The sequence below is a fragment of the Stylophora pistillata genome, chromosome 4 (assembly GCF_964205215.1).
Source record: "Stylophora pistillata chromosome 4, jaStyPist1.2, whole genome shotgun sequence".
NCBI lineage: Eukaryota > Metazoa > Cnidaria > Anthozoa > Scleractinia > Pocilloporidae > Stylophora > Stylophora pistillata.
Window position 1 is genome coordinate 33,982,975 of NC_142522.1, and position 14,258 is coordinate 33,997,232.

The 14,258-nt window shown below is 38.0% G+C and overlaps 2 pseudogenes across 1 annotated transcript; both read right to left on the reverse strand.

Moving 5' to 3' along the window:
* Positions 1 to 2,289: 2,289 nt before the first annotated feature.
* Positions 2,290 to 4,854, reverse strand: LOC148733433 (uncharacterized; annotated as a pseudogene). The gene is made up of 3 exons (XR_016000537.1): positions 4,693 to 4,854; positions 4,534 to 4,597; positions 2,290 to 3,406 (listed from the first exon to the last, which is right to left on the reverse strand). The product of XR_016000537.1 is annotated as an uncharacterized LOC148733433 (transcript).
* Positions 4,855 to 8,316: 3,462 nt separating this feature from the next.
* On the reverse strand, positions 8,317 to 10,220 carry LOC148733434 (uncharacterized; annotated as a pseudogene).
* Between the last annotated feature and the right edge of the window lie 4,038 nt (positions 10,221 to 14,258).

Genomic DNA, 14,258 nt, shown 5'->3' on the forward strand with positions numbered 1-14,258 from the left:
CCCGTTGTAAGACAGTAAATTCGGGACTACATTGAATGGTCCAGAACTTGGTAACTTCAGGGTGACTTTTGTCCAAACACTCAAGTGCACATGCAGCACAAACTACTATAGTAGTCTTCTTCTATGTAATTCTTGCAATGTGGTAAGAGCAGCGTTTTTATTGTCAAAAGCTCTGACATCGCAATTGTCACATTTATTCTAAAGTATAGCTAAGTTACTCAAGCGATCTGGGACTGTCTCAATTGTCAACTGCTTATTAGAGGCAAATAAATACCTGCATTACTGCCCAACTAATGCCGGACTCACACCCTTGTAAGAAAAAGTGAATTCCAAATTCACTGCGTACGATCGATGTACAGTTAATCGTCATTATGGTGAATATGACATGATATATATGTTCGTAATTCTTAAATATCAAGATTACGTGATTTGGAAGCAAATTTTTTTCTCGTTTGCATTTTAGAGCAATTACTCTAGAAAGGCGACCGCACGTCAATCATGTTTCTTTTTCATTGTTTATCTACAGTTTCAACCATATTTGTTTACTTAAAATCCACAACATGTTACTGTTTATGGAAAGAGTTATAAATTACGTAAAAACTAGAATTCCTCAAAATTACGCTGTCGAACTATTTGCAAGCTTGCAGAAAATAACAATAAATAGTGACAGTCACTTTAAATAAGCAATAAGAAAAGATATATGAATTAGCTGCGCCTTTCCTAGAAAATATTGAGGATGAAAATGCCGCTATAAAGGTTTGACATCTCCCAGCTAATGGAAGAAGTTTCCCTAACGACCCGAGACAGATGTAAGTGTTGCCTGACACTCATTAGGGACCTTAAGCATCGATGACTTTGGGTGTCACGGACGTTCGATCGTTTGCAGGAGGGGGAACCTGGGAACGACGTTGTCGCCAACAGAGTTCGTGACATGACTGCGTTAAGCAAAACAATTACGCTAATTTACAGACGTTGTCGGTCGACCGTGAAAATGTAAACACATCCTTGGCGTGCTCTCGATCTTGACGATGTTCAGTTTAAAGGAAGCTCGAGAAATGCTTTCTCTAGCATGGAGTCATCATTTTATTTCCGAAGAAGGATTTTTGTTATTGTATGACGCTAGTTTCTCCAAAAATCCATCATTTCCTCACGCCGACTACGATCGTTTTGATCTCGATTCTATGGACGAAGCAGAGTGTTTTCAGGAGTTTCGAGTAAGAAATATGGACATTGTTAGACTTGCTGATGCCCTTGGATTACCTGCGAGTCTGTGCTGCCACCAACTAACTAAGGCCAACCGCATAGAGGGACTGTTGCTAAAAAGATTTGCCTACCCATGTCGTTTGGGTGACATGATCCACAGATTTGGACGAAATTAATTGCTAATAACAGGACAGACAAATAAAAAACTAATATCAATTTGCTTTTTATGTACTTACAAGTTTTTAAAAATAACATGATAACTGTAGGGACTCTGGTTGTCTAATCACTTAATCTTCTGTACCAAATTAAAAATAAGGGCTTGTGTTATAAATGCTCATTACACTGTATGGCAAAGTTCATAGAGTTTTTAATCAAAATTTTGTTTCAAAGTAATGTGCCCAGTTTTATATTGTAGCAAGTCATGTAAATTTTAAAGTTCTATACATGGCATTAATTTCTCATCAGTAATATACCTTTTGAGGATAAGTAATTACAATGTATATGCTGGTATGAATAAATTGTGTCATCAACAAATTATATAAAATGTATTATAACATAACCAAAGTAAAGCGCGCGCTCTGATTGGTCAATTTAGCGTCCCCCATTTGCCCATGGGTGTAGGCTGCTGACGTGAGCAAATGCAAAGACTATTTTTCCGCGCGCGCTTGTTTTTTCTGGTCACGTAAGATTTGTTAAATAAAAGGGAACTCTTTAGCTACAATGTGTTAATGTTATGTTATAAAACAAATGGTAAACACCACAGCGTACACTATTGAGTTATGGATGCACTTGGGAGGTTTGCTAAGCACTCAAGAAGCTAGAGTCGCTCTCGGCTATCGCCTCGAGCGACTCTTACGCTTCTTTCGTGCTTAGCAACCTCCCGCGTGCATCCATAACTCAATAGTGTACGCTGTGGTGTTTACCATTTGTTAAATACAGAAAGCATGAAGACATCACAAGCAATAAAAAATATGTTAAGCATAAAAATATGTAAGCAGTCAATTTCATCACACTAACAGACTCCAACTGAAGTAGATGGTGATTCTTTTGATCAATGAAATTAATATGTACCGGTCTGCTGCTTTGATTGGGGCCGATACAATCATAGTTTAAAAAAAATGTTTTAAAAGAGTAGCTCAAAAGATATCCAACAATATTACAAAAAATAAAGGCATGAAATATATGTTTCATGGTATAATATTGTAAATCTTCAAATAAGTGGTGCCCAGGGTACTTATTCAAATTTTGAGTTAAAACAGTAGGGTGCTTATTCAAGAGGGATCCTTTTCAGTTCACTTTAAACATGTTCACAAGCTGAATTGAAAGCAATTATTAATGTTCAAATCTGGGCCAGGGAAGGGGGCAGGGTACTTATTTCAAATTTTCGTGGATAGGAGAGTGTTCATATTTGAGGATTTACACTTCTTTTTTCAATTTTTCTTTTCTAATATTGGCATAAACATCTTATACTGCTGTTGTTGCTGTTGAGCCATTTAGGTTTGCATTTGTAGCAACTGCTGCTGTTGTTGTTACTGGAACTGTTGTTGTTGTTGCTGCTGCTGCTGTTGTAACAGCAGTTGCATCAGGCTGTTATGCTGCTAGTCAAGCAATTGCTGCCTCTCAGTCTCTTTCTCCAACTGCACAGATCTTATTTCTATATCTCTCTCTTTTAGCCTGTTCTCTTCAGTTGCCTGCTCCCTCAAATAGGCCACCATTTCAGTTCCATTAGATTGCCTCTTTTTGGCCTTGTTTTGATTTTCACCATCCCCATCTGAAAGTGACCATTTCTTCGTTTCACTCAATGACTCCATGGCTTTGAGCCTGATATCCTTAGCTTGCTCTTGTTCTTTCTGTTATTTCTCTCTTGTGTTTTCATCCTCCTTGTCTCTTGACTGATCACAGGCCTCAGCTCTCTCTATGATTTCTTTGAGTAGTCTGTCCAGCTTGGTTGGCTCAGGACTGATGCCACTGGCTTTTAACTATTGTGAAGTCTTTTTTTTTTAATTTTTCCACCAGGACCATATAATGATCTCTTACAGACCTCTTGTTAACTTTAAACTCTGCTCTTTTGTTGAGAATGTTGGCAATTTTCTCCCATGCCTGTGCTCTGCCCACAGTCTTCTCTTTAGCCCTGTATGGCTCAGCCTGCAAGACATCATGGCACAGGAGAATGTCTTTCTGTTCACTCCATTCCATTTTTCCACTGTTTTAAACAATGCATGAAATTTCAGCCTTTAAAAGATAACTTATACAAGTATCCAGTTAGCTTACATGAACATCATGCCCAGTTGATCTGATCTGATTAAAAAATGCAGTGTTAAACTTCTCTGTATCATATGTAAATATAAGTCCCCCCAATTATACATTACTTCCAGTTTTTGAGCGTACACCCTATTTTTGGTAAAAATTTATATTTTTCATTCCCAAGCTGAGAATCCTTCGTTTTCCAGCGATTTTAGGCTAATTTAAATGTTCTATACAGAGGATAGTAGTACATCAGTAAAGTAATTAATATGAGTTCTACCAGTTAGCCAACAAATGGCATGGCCGGTATATAACCACCACAGTTGCCAACACTCAAGGTCTTAAAATAATTGAGAAGAATTTGCTACCTTTCTATAACATCAAGAAATGGTTAGATATTCTAGTCTTCTCGGATAGGGACGAATAAATGGAGGTCCCGTCTCCTGCAGGGTTGGGGTAGGAGACGTTAATTTCCCACGCACGAGATTACTGTGCGATGGATGTCCTCCCCTGGGGTGGGATGGGTGGGTTAGGACAGCAGGTCCACATCAGCTATTACAGCTGCCAATTAATCAACCTGCTTAAACAAATAAATGAACTACAACTACAAACTGTCTTGAATTCTCCCAACCAACCTCGTGTTTAGATGAGGCTATATAAACACGGAAAAAGTGCTCTATTTCTTAAGCTTAAATAATATGCTTTACGTGTAAGAGTAAGTTTAATAGCTGCAACACACATTTTATTTTCAAACCAGTTTGGGCGGTATCACGGCTACCTATATTCTTTAATTTCCGTCAATCTCAGATAGTCCTTTAAGAAAGATTACTAGAGAAAAAAGTGTGTACATTCGTATAGCTAGATGTCGCACTTTGAGCCGGGCCGGACAAAAAAGATAAACAAAATAGGAACTGCCGACTGCTTGTTGCACAAAACTAACGGACGACTTTTGATATTTATCTGTTGTAGCGAAGTGAACTTTGACTAAGGTTAAGAATTTTTTTCTCAAAGTACGCATTACGCTAAGCTACTTGCAAGACTTCAGAGATTTTCGTCCAAAAAAAATTAAGCTGCATGACAACTAACCTCGAGGATCTGCTTCGACCAGCGTAATTTCCTCCTTCACCGGGAACTTGCAAGCTTGACATGACTACAAGTACAACAGCCGAGAAAATTTAATGTGGTTATCGGAGTGAATGACATCAAATCATCTTCGAAGTACGGCAATTTTAATCTCAAATCCACCTGTATTTCTGCGTTTTCTCCAGGACGTCAAACTAAGTGATCCTGCGTTGTCGACGTGACCTTTCATCAGGGACGGACGGTGTATCCATAGCAACGGCTAATGACAGCTGAAAAATCACTTCCGGCGAACGTCCGTGACACCCAAAGTCATCGATGCTTAAGGTCCCTTTAGGGACATTAGAGAGCTTAAGCACCAGACGTTCTTGACAACGCGAACGGCAGAGAAGCCGCGTAAGACTGGATCGAGGCCTTCGTTCTTGGCGCGAAATAGGAAGGTTAAGCAGTCGACGTTTTTCAGACACGGACTTCTACCCGTGTTAACATGTCTTTGCTAAAAGATGCTAGAGATATGACCTTAATGAGCAAGGGAATAAGTTTCTTTACCCCACTCTCTTGACAGAATGAATACTTCGTCTTTCATATTTATTAGGCGACTTGAAAATTTACCACTTCATAGTTGTGTAAACAATGCGAACAAACGAGCATGAAGTTTTCAGTGCATGATCTGGATGCCTAGAGGACCATTTCTCTTTTTCTAAATTCGTTAACCACAGCGAGATTTGTTATTCTTATGTTTATAGTCGGTTGCTCAAAACCTAGCATAGATGCATACGATATACAATGTGCAGTTACAAAATACAACCGATGCAGAAAGACAACCATCTATCTCATTTTACACTTTGCTATTGTATCTAAATGTCGCTTAAGTGTCTTAATTCTGAATTATCGCTCAAAGTAATTTGTGATAAGCTTAAACCCGGTTTAAAAAAATCTTACTTCTGCATTTGATGATTCAAATGGACATGAAATCAAATGACTTAACTCACTCAGACTTGGCGAGAAAATTGTCTGCCATGATTGCTTAACGAAGCGAGGTATTTAACATGGAATTGCGAGTTGAAAACTAGGCTTGGTGATATTGTTTCGCATCTACGTATACATAACGACAAGTAATGTTGTTTTCTTTTATCTTGTTTTTATTGAGTCATGCGTTTCAAGGAAAATCCATTACTTGACTCGTGAACTCCGCGTTGAATTGCACTTGAAAACCGATATCGCACTCATCGCTTCGCGATTCGTGCGATATCGGTTTTCGCTTGCAAATTTGTATGTGTAATCAAATGGCGACGAGTGAACTTAGGAAATAATTTCACACGCGTTTTGTCAATATTCTGATAATTTTTTACCGAACCTTTAGGCGAGGGAAAGTATCAGAATTTTGAAAAAACGCAATTGAAATTGTTTCCTAATTTCACGAGAAAACCATTTGATTACCTTTTAACATCTTGGGTGACAAATTACGTTCACAACCGTAATTGTTTTTACTGGTTTATTCTATCGAAAACGGAGCCTGACATGAAGAAGATTATAGTTTTCGTTTAAAACATACATTATTGTTAAAGTTCGTAATTTTCTGAGTTTCTTCGCAAAAAATACCTTTCTACGGTGGCTTCAAAGGGACATACACTTTCCTCTCTCTTTTTTTTTCTCTTGCCACTTAGCTGCTACTTTCTTGCGACTTAGCTGCGACTTTCTTGCTACTTTCTTGCGACTTAGCTGCGACTTTCTTGCTACTTTCTTGCGACTTAGCTGCGACTTTCTTGCTACTTTCTTGCGACTTAGCTGCGACTTTCTTGCTACTTTCTTGCGACTTATCTGCGACTTGCTACTTTCTTGCGACTTAGCTGCGACTTAGCTGCTACTTTCTTGCTACTTTCTTGCGACTTGTCTGCGACTTGCTACTTTCTTGCGACTTAGCTGCGACTTTCTTGCTACTTTCTTGCGACTTATCTGCGACTTGCTACTTTCTTGCGACTTAGCTGCGACTTAGCTGCTACTTTCTTGCTACTTTCTTGCGACTTGTCTGCGACTTGCTACTTTCTTGCGACTTAGCTGCGACTTTCTTACTACTTTCTTGCGACTTAGCTGCGACTTTCTTGCTACTTTCTTGCGACTTAGCTGCCTGGCTACCTAGCTGGGCCGAGTGCGACGCAGGCTAGGTTGCATTGCCGATAAACAACGTGGATTCTCCAAGAGAACAGCTAGTTCCGGAGGTCCGAGCCAGGTATTTTGACACTTTCTCCTGTCATTCGTTCAAATTAGAAATGCTGAGGGTACAAAAACTTATATTTGGCTGCATTCTCTTTAGATTTTCAATTTTTTAAAAGAAAAACGTGGGATTAAAGATGGCGTTTGCCAACAGTTTAAAGACGAAAGGGTAAGAATTCATTACGAACTGTTTCCTGTACTGGACTCGAGATTGTGGCGCACTTAAATTTGATATCTCAGATTGTCTTTTTACACTTTCCTTACCTTCTTGTTACGTCTGGTTTACTTTCGAGAAACCTTTAATCATTTACTTCAAGATGGGACGGTTATTTGTGCTTCACTGGGAATAGTTTTGACCCTTTTCATAAATGGCTGCCAATTAAATTTTTTTTGTAAGTATTAAAACTAGCCAGACTAACCTCGGTTTTGAGTTAATAATTTGAGAGAAATTTTACTCCCAAACGTGTTTAGTGAAGTTAATTTCATTGCATACAAAATAATTTTTATATTGGTAGCTATTTATCATTCCTAGAATCCAAAGTAATTGATTTGGAAATAATTGGATGAGAGAAAAAAAGTTTTTTTTAAAATTTAATTGCTTCCAAATTGGACAAGCATGTAGTCCTTTACCCACTAATTTATGTAACATTCCAATGTAGATGAACTTGATGTAGGGCAAATGTTGGGCCTGATATATGGCATGTACATGTACATGTTGAACATGATATACGGCAAATGTTGCTTGTATACATATGGAATTTCTCTTCTTGCATTTAACTCAAGATCTTACTTATTTACTGCTTGATATATTAAGTTGAACACTTGCAGAGAAATTCCATTTAAACTCAAGATCTTATTTGTTTGCTGTACATGATATATTGAGTTGAGCACTTCCATATCTGTGTACATCCCTGTATTATTCTATAGTATCTGTTGCCATTTTTTCCTTTTTGTGTTTCTTATCTTGGGAAATATACCCATAGGACCTGCAAGTATTTTATGTATTTTTTTTCACAGTTTACGTATTCATATTACACCTCAAGTGGCTTATTTTACTTGACTAGTTTGACTCCATACTATTCTCTAAGATAAACTCATTTTTCCTTACTACAGATGGACTTTACAGCTATGAGGATGGCAACAGATGGAGATTTGCAAGCTCTTGGTTCGGTTTGCAGGGGCGACATACTTGCACTGAGATAATAAGGATAATGCTGCTCATTGCAATAGGGGATTAATTATTCTTTTCTTTTTTATACATGTCATTCATGTGTACTCTAATAGGTTGTGTTAACATAACACTTTTAAAACAGAATGGAAAATAGTTCGTTACCTGCTATTTAATTTGCTGTTCTACCTTGTTGAGTTCATAGATTTCGAATAACCAGGCCAGATGATATCTTTACAATACACTGTACTGTAAAGAGTGTGACTGGTGGGTCAGGCAATTCCTCTCCCCCACAGGTGTGTAGTTTATGAATGAAAATAATCCGTTCTTAGTGTCAAGAGTTTAAGTTCCTTTCCACATTTAGAAAACATGTTGGAAACAGAGAAGAAATAAAGTTGATTTCAATTAACATTTTAAATTTATTTACTTGTGTGGCTCGGTATCCAGCTACAAAATGATAGCGGCATTAGATCTGACCAACAATAAATACCTTGCGATGTACATTTGGCCACACTGAATATTTGCGAACCTAACATAGCTCCTTAACTAACCGCATACAAAGCTTTGTTTTTGAGTGTACCAAAAACACTGCTCATGCTGGGTAGCCTGTGAACAGGAATGAAATTCAACCATTCTTCTATGGTATGGCATTAATATGGTCCAGTAGATCTAAGTAGAGTTGAGGAGCTTCCTCTGCTGTTGTAGCTGGCTCTAGACCTTCGTCCTCCATGATTAGATCGCAGAGCTCTTTAAAGTAGGGACATCCTTTCGCTTGTGGTTGCTCGGCACACGTATCCTGTGCGATTTCGATTTCGTCGATGTCAACAGGAGTCATGTAATCTTGACTCTCAGCTGATGCTGGAACGAAGTAGAGTACATCTGGCTTTCCCGACGGAGATTCCACATTGCTAGACGGTCGAATTCGGCGAACATTCCATTCCAGTGCAGCTCTGTGTAGTTCACTTTGTATGACATCCATGAAACAGAACTTCAGGCATTCGCGGTGTATTATATCATCATCGTGATACAAACCAGAATCTCTCAAGTCCTTAAAAAATGTAATCCACCATTCTGCACATCCTTGTCTCAAACGTCCCCACTATGCTTCAATTCTTTGGTTTGCTGTAGATTTCCCATACATGAAACTTTTATCACCTGCAAAGTCGTCACTCATGGACCGCCGAAAGAAACGCTGAATAGCTGCTAAGTTCCTGTTCTCAGATCCCCTATCTCCACGTACAATCCTTGCCGTACCTCCTAACTGTCTTGCATAGTCTAAGAAATATTGAGCTACTATACGAGGGTCGTTGCTCGAAGATGCAACCTCCAGCCATAGGATCCTTCGACTAAAGCCATCAATTGCACCATGAATGCAGAATCCAAACGGTTTTAGTTTTTCGTAGCCGTCAATGTGCCATAAGTAATTTGGTCCTTTACACCTGTAAATTCGTCGTCGTAGTCTATGCTGTGACCTATGCTCCACCCCTTCAGGATCAAAAACCCTCAAAACATGTCGAAAGACTTCCCTCGTAGTAACAAGACCGTGCTGATTGATGAGTCTCTGATGCATCGCTCGATATCCGAGAAGGCTTCCACTCCCCTTCAGTTCCTCCTCGACTGCTTCTACCACCTCATTCAAATTACTTCGACGCCGACGTCTTGTACATCCCAACCGTCTGAGTATTCTTTTCAATTGTCTTAACGAGATCCCGATACCATGTACACTTACGAGAAATAATGCAATTTCAGGTGCAGTAAGCCCAAGATTGAAGTAGTCCTTGATTATCTCGTCGCGCATTACTGCATTGTTCCTTATTGCCGGAGAGTAAGATGGAAGCACTGCCAGCGATGTAGAGCACACCGAAATGAAGGTGAAAACGGCGAAAAACTTCATAGCTATACTGTAAAGCCAAGGCAAAACAGACTACCTATTGTTTATAGGAGTCTACGTTGTTTTCAAATAAAACAACCTGGCCGGCTGATGCACCAGGTAGCTAGGTCGCAAGAAAGTAGCAGGAAAGTCGCAGCTAAGTCGCAAGAAAGTAGCAAGAAAGTCGCAGCTAAGTCGCAAGAAAGTAGCAAGAAAGTCGCAGCTAAGTCGCAAGAAAGTAGCAAGAAAGTCGCAGCTAAGTCGCAAGAAAGTAGCAAGAAAGTCGCAGCTAAGTCGCAAGAAAGTAGCAAGAAAGTCGCAGCTAAGTCGCAAGAAAGTAGCAAGAAAGTCGCAGCTAAGTCGCAAGAAAGTAGCAGCTAAGTCGCAAGTGAAAAAAAAGAGAGAGGAAAGTGTATGTCCCTTTGAAGCCACCGTACCTTTCGAATTCTTCGTGCCTGTTAATAATTTTCGGCCGCTTCTTTTAATTTCGTAACTTCTTCAAGGGTCGCCGTCTTAAATTTCGACGCCATCTTGGCTCTGATCGAGATACAAGAGATATTACCATGGCAATTATGTAATTTCACATGTGAAATTAAAAATTAACGCTGAAATTTCGCGCCAAAACAATTAAGAAGTTATTTACCACCTATGGTATTAAATGCGTAATTCCCTCGTCAAGTAATGAAATTTTCTACAAATTTATTTTAGCCGGCCAAATATACCTATATCTAACACAGGATTACACGGAAAAGCATGCAATAGTTAGGCTCTCGATGTTCTCTGCCAAAACATTAAAAACCACTTTGAGATTAAGAATGAGTTCCGCGAACAAATCGCGAAATATGAATTCTTGGGGCAGGCTGTCTCAATTCGCATTTAAGCTGAGCTCATGAGCTTAGACATGAAGTTGCTAACTAGGCTTTACGATGTTTATGTTATCACGTCAAAAAGTTCCTTATCAGTTGTTGATAAACTATAGAAGCACCTTGAGATACGAAGATTAAGTTCAGTTTTCGAGCATGCTATTGTACTTTGCTTTTCGTCTCAAGAACTCTGATATTATTAATGATTAGGCTCTAATATTTTTATTGATTTGCGTCTAGAAAAGTGCGATATACGTTAGTGACAAACTTCGCCTCGTGGTTGCAATTTAGTTTTGAACCGGCATTGTTCAGTCATTTCTATGATCAATAAAGTCATAGACAATGGAAAATTGTGGTCAATTTGATAAGCATACATTTTCAATTGGATTCAGCTTCAAGAGCCCAAGATTTTTATTCAATCATGAAGTACTGGATCATGGAGTTAATGAAAAACTTTAGAAGCAATTGGAGAGAAAAAAAAACTTTTGAGTATCCTTTTTAATTTAGAGCTCGAACATCCAATGATTATACTCAAATATTTTTCATGAATGTGGTTAGAATTAAATCTGTACGAGTCAGTTGCTGATGACGCCCTGTCCATACATATCAGAATATTTAACATGTTGCGGATTCAAAACCTTAAGAGATAAATTTGAGAAACAAACATTATATCATGTAATAGTAAGCTCCAAAATTAATCTGTGTTTCTCAAATTGCTTCTTGAGTTTATCATCACCTAACAAAGATCTTTTTTCGACGTGATCTCAATAAAAATCTTGGAGACTTATTGTTTAAAATTGAGTGAACTCCTAGCGCTCACAACAAACAGAAAGGTATATTCCATGTTTGTTCTTAAACTCGAAGATCTTAAAAATCAAAAACGAACTACGTACTTTGATGAGAAACGCAAAACCTTTGGCGTACCCGCTTGAGAAGACACACAGGGCTTGCACTGTAAGTATCTCGGAGTGCTCCATAATCATCGCAAGGATCATACGTACGACAGAGCGCTGGACTGTTGTGCGGGAGGTCGAGGGTTCGAGCCCCGGCCGGACCAACACTCAGGTTCTTAAAATAATTGAGAAGAATTTGCTGCCTTTCTATAACATCAAGAAATGGTTAGATATTCTAGTCCTCTCGGATAGGGACGAATAAATGGAGGTCCCGTTTCCTGCAGGGTTGGGGTAGGAGACGTTAATTTCCCACACACGAGATTACTGTGTGATGGATGTCCTCCCCTGGGGTGGGATGGGTAGGTTTATTGGGCCCGCAGTAATTGGCGCAAGCTGTTGCGGAGTCCCTGCCGGTTGGCGAAGCTAAATAAATAAATAAAACTAACGCTATGAAGCTCTCCGGGATACTTACAGTGCAAGCCCTGTGTGTCTTCTTATGCTGATAAATACTTTTGGAGTATGCACTTTTAATTCGGTTCAAGATTCAACTTAATTTCAATAAGGCTCCGAGGGTTTAACAGTTTTGACAAAAAAAGAAAAATATTCATTTTTGTAAGAAATTACAAGACTACCAAACTTATCAGAGATCTCAAAAGTTATTCTGAAAGAGAATTAAGAAATGACAATTGTAGGAGCATGCTTAATTTTTTTTTACTTCAAAAGAAGGGACATTCATTAATCATCGAAGGAAGAAATAATTTCAGAAAGTATTATCTACATGTATCGGAGATCGAAAATAAAATTCGATAACTTGATTTGAGCGATGTAAAATCCTGAACATCAAATTTTGTTTAGCCTCAAGAGCTGAGACTTTCAGGCTTCAGTTTGACCGAAATTTGTCATCCTAGAACTGTCATCCTAGCATATCATTATGCTAAGGCAGGCAAGAAAATTCGCCGGCCTATTATATCTAGTGCTCCCTTTTTTTTAAATAAAGAAAGCCATCAGGATAATTAATATTAAGAACCTTTTAGATGGGTCATGCAAATGCAATGACTGTATTACATAATAGCTTCTTATTAACTAGATTTTATATGCATGTGATTGATACATTTTGCTGTGAATGATTGTCTGTTTATCTCCGATTATATATTTTATTGTAGATAGGAAATTTTTTGTTGTGTCCCCAATTAGCTTGGTAGCTAAATCTCTTGACACATTAATAAAGTATTCACTCACTCACTCTGTTAATAAAAAGCATCCCGAAAAAGCAAATGAAAATCTTTTAATCGTGGCCTAGAGCAGAGTTAGGGCTTTGATATAGGTGAAACAAATAAAAAGATGTTCATGATAGCATTTAATTCATCAAACGAAGACAACTGAAAACAATCGAAAGCCAGCTCCATCGGAAAGAAGTCGAAGGTACCAGGAAGTGAAGAAATTAATTCATGTTTTGGTTTCCTGTTTTCCTCATGATTGAATGAGTAAGTTTCGAATTAACTTCAAACAATCGCCAAATCCAGGTTAAATTGTTCAACGCAGACGAATAGTCTTAGATAGCTATTTTGAAATAAAATTAAACTATCTAACCTTGTTGGAAGTTGTCGTGTATCTTCCTTTCTTCTCTTTCTTGGTTTCGTGGTGTTCTCGTTTTCTATTTGATACTCATCATATGAAGAAAAAGAGACAAATATATTGTGAATACAAAGAAATCCGAGTGCTTTTCATTCTTAATAATAAAGGTCAACGATTTCAGAATCGAAAAACTCATTTGGAGCCACCACATTTTCTGCTGACAAACTTAGATTCCGTTCGTCTTACTGTAATAACTTGCTAAGCATTCGTAAAACAAATGTGTATTAAATTGGGAATAACCTAGCTAACTTTGACTTTTGGCCTTTTAACTTAAAACTAGAATAAGCGATTTAGAGAAACATTTGACTAGCAAAAATTTCGATAAAATAGCTCTCAAAATTATTATAATACATTTTTTAAAAAGGGCGAAAAAAGCTAGTCGACGACGTTTCAACGTTAACTTTAAGTCATTATTAAGTTCAAACAATGACAAAATTTTAGGCTTAAAATACTTAAGGGTACTAGCTAAAATATTTAACAAAAATGAATAACTTAAAACTAAACAAAAAAATTTGCATGTATGAAGTCCGCTTGCACGTTCAACTTCGGTTTGAGTATTTCGAATACTCAACGATCAAACCTAGTTTTACATCTTCTAATTTTCTACTAACAAAAACTGGCTGCGAAGTAGGGCCAGTCCTATGACTAGGATCGCGTAAATGTCTACGATCAGTATCGGAAGAGATGTGGTATTTGAAAGGAAGACTAACTGTAATTGTTTTGACTATTTTAGTCATGTTAGTATAACTTTCAATTAAGCTCGCTGAAGAGTTACTTGCATGACGAGATCAAGGAAAGTTGGGAAATAGTCGATTCAATTGGACTGACGGCGAATGAAGATATTCGAGATTGTGAGAAAATGGAATGGATTTCAGTTGCAGTTTCTTTCAATTTTTAAATTTGGTTAGTTTTGAGCCTTGACCAGAGTCACAAGGCTTAATGAGTTAATTTGTTACAAAAATGAACAGACCAACCTTATCGCATATTCTTCTTTATTCTTTCTCTCTAGCATTCTTTGACCTCCGAGCTTTCTCATTCGATTTTCTAGAGGGAAAAAGGGAAATACATCACGAATCCATGAACACCTT